The 7,775-nt window shown below is 35.6% G+C and overlaps 1 non-coding gene across 1 annotated transcript; it reads left to right on the top strand.

The window, feature by feature from the left end:
* Positions 1-501: 501 nt before the first annotated feature.
* Positions 502-609, top strand: LOC127206080 (U6 spliceosomal RNA). Its single transcript, XR_007832767.1, has one exon. It is a non-coding gene; the product is annotated as a U6 spliceosomal RNA (small nuclear RNA).
* Positions 610-7,775: the final 7,166 nt, after the last annotated feature.

Genomic DNA, 7,775 nt, shown 5'->3' with positions numbered 1-7,775 from the left:
GTACCTATCTACAAATCCAGCCCTACAGAATGTACAAGAAGGAAAAATCCAACCAAAGGTGGTTGACTACACAAGCACAATACCACAACCAACATCAAAATAAAAGGACCTAAAAGTCACTGGCCATTAATCTCTCTCAACATCAATGGCTTCAACTCTACAATAAAAGACACACTACCAGAATGAATGCATAAACAGGACCTATCATTCTGCTACATACAAGAAACGCACTTCTGCTACAAAGACAGATATTACCTGAGAGTAAAGAGTTGGAAGAAGGTCTTCCAAGCAAATTGACACAAGAAGCAAAATGTAGTAGCCATTCTGATGTCTAATAAAATAGACTTTCAACCAAAATTAATCAAAAGAAATGAAGACGGACACTTCATACTCACAAAAAAAAAACTCCTCAAAAATGATGGCATCATAATTGTGAGCCCTAAATACAACAGTACCAACTTTTGTAAAAGAAAGAGAATAAAGCTTAAAACAACATCAATTGTGCTACCTTTGGCAGCACATATACTAAAATTGGAGCGATACAGAGATTAATTAGCATGGCCCCTGTGCAAGGATGACATACAAATTTCTGAAGCATTTTATATTTTTGTCTCATGATTCTTCCTGCTGTATGTAGGAATTATTTTATTGATGTGTAAGAATAGTAATGTAATATATATTATGTTATATATTACATTATACATATAATGTAATATCTATCTATCTATCTATCTATCTATCTACTGTAAAGGTAAGATTTGGAGGGTCCCTTTGTACTTTTAGAGTAAAATGAATTGATTTTGGTCTTTTTTAAATTTATCATTGTTTAAGACTTTAATTTATAAAGGAATTTGGTTAAATAACTTCAGTTTTTCTCTAGAAACTTCATAATGAGTGCACTTAAATTCATACAAATGATATGTAGCCTACTATTAGTGTTTTTATTGTATTGTTTTTACTATCTACAGAATCATTGATATTTGAAATAATGTGAATGGACTCGTTTACTGGAAACCAGAGTAGGTAGCAATTTTCGATCCTAGATGAACAGTGGTGTTGGGATCAATTTTCCTAATGAGCCTTTAGATTCTAGAAGTTTCTGGCAGCCACAGTGTTACTGCTTGCTCACCACAGCCTTATTAAGAAGTATACTCCATCTGCTTTACTCCTTTCTCTCTCTCTCTCTCTCTCTCTCTCTCTCTCTCTCTCTCTCTCTCTCTCTCTGAATTCCAATTTCCTCCAGTAGAATGAGTGTGATTTATTGGGTCTTTTCAATCCCAATAATGGACAATTGAAAATGTTAAGAGAAAAAGAATGAGGATAGATCATTGATTAGTGCTTTTTCTTCCTATCTGATGTGCCAAGATGGATGAAGACACAATAAAATGACCAGAGTTGTTGAAAGGCAAATTAATGTCATTTTTGTACTCAAGTGGGGTGAGGAGGTCATTGTTCCTGATGGCAGAGCAGTGGTGAAGTCCATAAGAATTTGGTTGTGTTGTCTCTGACATCCAATTCTTGCATGGTCCTGGGTGAGCTGCTTGGTGGTAATCACCATTCTCTGGGGGTAGTTATTATAGTTACTGTTCACAGATGAGGAAACACAAGCCTAGCAACTTGAGTGAGATAATGTCTGTGAGGTACTTATCAGGCACTCAGTAAATGAGATGGTATAATCCCTACGTGTAAAATGTCATCATAAAAGTCTCTAATCAAAGGTCTTACTAATATTTCGTAAAGATCCATAGTAAATACAAATGAAATATTTATATAAGATTTATGAGGCATATCCTAAACATATAACCCACTATTTGTATATGTGTATAGACTACAAATGTCTTTATGACATTTACATAGGTATGTATAACATATGTCAAATTATGTGAATGTTATGTTTGTGTGTGTATATTAATAAATGACTCAACATTCTTGAAAAAAAAACCAACATAGATCTCCACACATTAATAGTGCAAGACTTCAACATCCTACTCTCACCAAAGGATAGATATATGAAATAGTTGCTAAACCAAGAAATAATGACACTAACAGATGTCATGAATCAAATAGATCTAACAGATATCTACAGAATTTTTCATCCAAACACAAAAGATTATACATTTTTCTCACCACCTCATAGAACCTTCTCCAAAATTGACCATATAGTAGGTCACAAAGCAAGCCTCAACAGATACAAGGAGATTTAAATAATACCTTGCATTCTATCATGCCACCATTGACTAAAGTTGAACGTCAACAACAACAGAAATAACAAAAAAAATATACACACATGAAAACTGAACAACTTTCTACTCAGTGACAACTGGGTCAGGAAAGAAACAAAGAAATTAGGGCCTTCCTAAAATTCAATGAAGATGAAGGTACAATATGTTCAAACTTATGGGACACAAAGAAAGAAGTACAAAGAGGAAAGTTCATAGCACTAAGTGCCTTTATATAGAAATTGGAAACATCTCAAACAAGCAACTTAATGAAACACCTAAAGGCCCTAGAGAAAAAAAAAAAAAAAAAAAAAAAAAAAAAAAAAAAAAAAAAAAAAAAAAAAAAAAAAAGCAGATACACCCAAGAGGAGGAGATGGCTGGAAATAGTCAAATTCATGGCTGAAATCAATAAATTAAAAACAAAGGGAATAATTAAAAGAATCAATGAACCAAGAATTTGTTCTTTGAGAAAATTAACAAGTCGGGAAAATCCTTAACCAAACTAACTAAAAGGCAGAGAGACACTATCCAAATAAACAAAATCAGAAACGAAAAAGGAGACATAACAACAGATACCAATGAAATCCAAAGAATCATAAGGTCTTACTTCAAAAGCATATATGCCATGAAATTTGAAAATTTAATGATGTGGACAATTTTCTTGGTAGATTACATGTACCAAAGTTTAATCAAGATTAGGCAAACAAATTAAATAGTCCTATATCTCCTGTGGAAATAGAAGCAGTCACAAAAGTCTCCCCACACCCCCCAAAAAGAAAAGAAAAATCCAGGGCCAGATGTTTTCAGTGCAGAATTTGGCCAGACTTTCAAAGAAGAGCTAATAGTAATACTCTTCAATCCATTCTACAAAATGAAATGGAAGGAACACTACCAAACTCTATGAAGCCACAGTCACCCTTATACTTAAACCACAGGCAAGACCCATCAAAGAAAGATAATTTTAGACCAACTTCCCTTATAAGCATTGATGCAAAAAAATACTAAACAAAAGTCTCACAAACAAAATCCAAGAACAAATAAAAATATCACTCACCTTGATCAAGTAGGTTTCATTCAAGGCATGTAAGGATGACTCAATATATTGAAATCCATCAATGTAATCTATCATATAAACAAAGTGAAAGTAAAAAACAAAAACAAAAACAACAACAAAAAACCAAAAAGCACATGATTATTTCTTTACATGCCAAAAAAAGCATTTGACAGAATCCAACTCCTATTCATGTTTAAAATCTTGCAAAGATTAAGGATACAAGGCACATACCTACACATAATATATATATTTATATATATATAAAACAAGCCAATAGCTAACATCAAATTAAATGGAGGAAAGCCTCAAAGAAATTCCACTAAAATCAGGGATTGGACAAGGCTGCCCACTCTCTCCATATCTTTTCAACAATGTTCTTGAAGTTCTAGCTAGAGCAATAGGACAACAAAGGAGATCAAGGGGGTCCACATCAGAACGGAAGAAGTCAAAATATCACTATACGCAGATGATATGATACTATATGTAACTGACCCCCCAAATTCCACCAGCTGATAAACACACCCTGGCTTGGCCCAGGTATAAAAAAAAAAATCCGTAGCCCTTCTGTATACACATAACAATCATGCTGAGAAAGAAACTACACTCTTCACAATAGCCACAAATAATATAAAATATCTTGGTGTAACTCTAACCCAGCAAGTGAAAGACTTATATGAAAAAAAACTTCCTAACCTCTGAAGAAAGAAATTGAAGAAGATATCAGAAGATGGAAAGATCTGTCATGCTCCTGGATCAGGAAGGATCAACATAGTAAAAATGGCCATTTACCAAAAGCACTCTATAGATTCAACACAATCCCTGTGAATATATCTACAAAAATCTTTAGATATGTTGAAAGATCAGTAATTCCCATCTTCATATGAAAAAACAAAACAAAACAAAAAACAGAATAGACAAAACAATCCTGTACAATAAAAGATCTTCTGGAGGAATCTAGATCTCTGACATCAAGCTGTACTATAGAGGAATAGTAATAAAAACAGCATGGTACTGGCATAGAAATAGGATGATTGATCAAATGGATAGAGTCAAAGATCCAGAAATAAACCCACACACCTATGGACACTTGATTTTTTGGAAAAAAAAAACCCAAAACCATACAATGGAAAATATATAGCATCTTGAAAAATTAGTGCTGGTCTAACTGTTTTTAGCTGGTCTACATGTAGAAAAATGCAAATAGATCCATATTTATCACCCTTCACAAAACTAAAGTTCAAATGGATTAAAGACCTCAACATAAAACCAGACACACTAAATCATTTAGAAGAAAAATTGGGGAGGAGCCTTGAACTCATTGGTGCAGGAGACAACTTCCTGAACAGAACACCAGTAGCTCAGGCTCTAAGATCAACAATTAATAAATGGGACCTCATGAAACAGAAAAGCTTCTGTAAGGCAAAGGACACTGTCAACAGAACAAAATGACAGCCAATAGACTGTAAAATGATCTTCACCAATCCTACATTCTACAAAGGCCTAATATCAAAACTATATAAAGAAATCGAGAAATTACGTGTCACCAAACCAAATAACCCAATTAAAAAAATGGAGTACAGATTTAAACAGAGAATTTTCAGTAGAGGAATATTGAATGGCCAAAAAACATCTAAAGAAATGTTCAATGTCCTTAGTGTTCAGGGAAATGCAAATCAAAACTACTCTGAGATTCCATCTTACACCTACTCAAATAGCTAAGATTAAAAAACAAAAACAAAAACAAAACCTCAAGTGACAGCAAATTTTTGCGAAGACGTGTAGAAAGATGAACACTTCTCTATTGCTGGTGGGAGTACAAACTTGTACAAACTCTTTGAAAATCAAACTGGTGCTTTCTCAGAAAATTGAGAATTGTGCTATCTCAAGACTCAGCCATACCACTCCTGGGCATAACCTAAAAGATGCTCCATTGTAAAGGAAGGACATTTGCTCAACTATGTTCATAGCATCTTTATTCAGAATAGCCAGAATTTGGAAACAACCTAGATGTCCCTCAACCGAAGATAAAGAAACTGTGCTACATTTACACAATGGAATACTATTCAGTTATTAAAAACAAGGACAACTTGAAATTTGCAGGCAAATGGATAGAACTAGAAAAGATCACTCAAAAGTGGATAATAGTTCAACATAGATGTCCTTTGAGAGACTCCACCTAGCAGAGGATCAGGACAGATGCTGGGACTTGCAGGTTGACTCTGGGTGTAGTGCTGAGAGTGGCAGCATGGAAAGACTCAGAGGGTTTAGGAGCCCCACAGGGAGATCATCAAGGCAGGAGGATCTGGACCCAGGGGGGCCTGCACAAACTGTTGTACCAATCAAGGACTATGCATGCTGAGAACCTTGACCTCCTGTTCAGATATAGCCAAGGGACAGCTCATCCTCCAAGGCTATTGGGGAAGCAGAGACTACCTCTGACATGAACTTTCTGGCCCCAAATTGATGATTTCCCCTTGGTGGGTTGTCCTTGTGGGCACACAGAGGAAGGAAATGCAGGTTACCCAGATGGGACCTGATAAATTGTGGTCAGATGGTAGGGGGGGCCTCCCATGTCAGAAGTCTAGGGGAGGGGAATAGGGCAGAAGCGGGAGGGAGGGTGGGAGTGAGTGGATAACAATCAGGATGTAAGATGAACAATGTGTAATAAACAAACAAACAAATAAAAAAAAAAGATTTTGTCCCATGGGCAAATGCAAGTGGAGCTTGAATAATTTTTTTAAGAAGAAGGTGTATGTTTTTATTTGATTTTACAAGTATTTGTGTGTGCCTACATGTATGTATGCACCAGCTGCATGCAGTTGCCTTTGGAAGTCTGATGAGGGTGTCAGATTCTATGGAACTGGGATGACAAGTGGTTGTGAGCCACCCTGTGGCTGCTGGGTACTGAAACTGAGACCTTTGTGAGAACAAGGAATGTTCTTAACTCGCCAGTTTTAAAGGACACATTTCAGGAATGATTCCTATTCAGATTATTACATAGAGTGTTACTTAGCTTAATATGACTCCTCTCTTAGTGAAGACTTGTTCACTGGCTGCCGCTTTCTGCTAAACAGCTGGTATAGCACCAGCCAGCTGTACTTGGCATAATTTGTTTCATTTTCTAGACTGGGAACTGATCTTATATTCTCATGCTTATTCAGGCTATGCTGAAAAGGAAGTGAGACAATGAGAATTAGAGTGCTGAATAAATGCTCTACATAGGGACAACTAATACAAAGTAGCAAAGAATAAAATGATTAATACGAAGAGAGATAAAGTAAAATTTTTAAAACTATAATGTGAAACCCTCCTTGGGTTTCTTTTACAATGTAAATTGTGGTTCAGCAGGTCAAGAACAAAGCCTCCTGTTGTGTACTTATAACTATGCTAGGCAATAGGAATGCTGGGTTTTGCTTGGCAATTTTATAAAAAACTGAGTGTCCAGCCTTGTAGGACCTTCTCGGAAGCAACCAAACTGCTACATTTTTAGAGGTATTCTGTATAGGCAAAACTACCAAAGAACAATTAAAATATGCAAAATTTAAAGACATTTATATTGAAGAAGTCATAAACATATCACATACAAACACATTTATATTTAAAGGTATTATGACTACTGTATCTTAATTAACTCGTTTGCTATGCTCACCTATGTAAAACAACACTTCATGGCACTTCAATATCAAGTCTGTTTGCAAAATAAATCAGAAGATTCTGAGGAAAAATGAATTACAAATGCAACTAAAATATATGTGAATAGTTATGGTTATTTGCAAATTAGCAGTAAAAGAGAATCTAGCTGAAAAGAGAATCTGTAAGGTCTGTATGGGGAGGGATTAATCTAGAAGTCTATGATAAACTGATGAATATAGGGAATTTTAAAGGAGGACAAACACAAGAGACATTGCTACAGGAAATGAAATGCAGACATCTTCTCCCCTCTCATCAAAAGCCAAATTAATATGAAGAAACATCTCTTTGGCCCAGTTTACATTATGGCCTTAGTTTGGAGTTTTATTTACCCATAAATGGGGATCTCTGGTGTCCTGAAAGAAAATGTGGGGCTTTGAGAAAGTCTAAGGAAATTTATTCTGAAAAATCAAACCTCAATAAGCAATTTTCTAAAATACACATGAAACACACACACACACACACACACACACACACACACACACACACACACACACACACACGACAGCTCATGTATGCACAGTACTATACACAGTCTAGGTCTCATGAGCATCCTCAAAGTTTCATTACAAAAATGAAGCATTTTGAACATATGTTTACAGTTCAGTTTTTTATTTATTGATTATTAATTAAATTTACATCCTGATTGCATCCTCCCCTCCCTCTTCTTCTCCAAGTCCCTCCATTTTACCTCCCCTACTCTCCCCTCCTTTTCTACTTAGAGAAGGGGAGACCTTTCATGTACCTGCTCTGGCATATCAAGGTGCAGTGGGACTATGAGCATCTTTTCCTGCTGAGGCTGAGGCTAGAC

The sequence above is a fragment of the Acomys russatus genome, chromosome 22, assembly GCF_903995435.1.
Source record: "Acomys russatus chromosome 22, mAcoRus1.1, whole genome shotgun sequence".
In the NCBI taxonomy this organism is placed as follows: Eukaryota; Metazoa; Chordata; class Mammalia; order Rodentia; family Muridae; genus Acomys; species Acomys russatus.
Note: the sequence above shows the minus strand (reverse complement) of the source record. Positions and strands in the feature narration are given on the sequence as shown.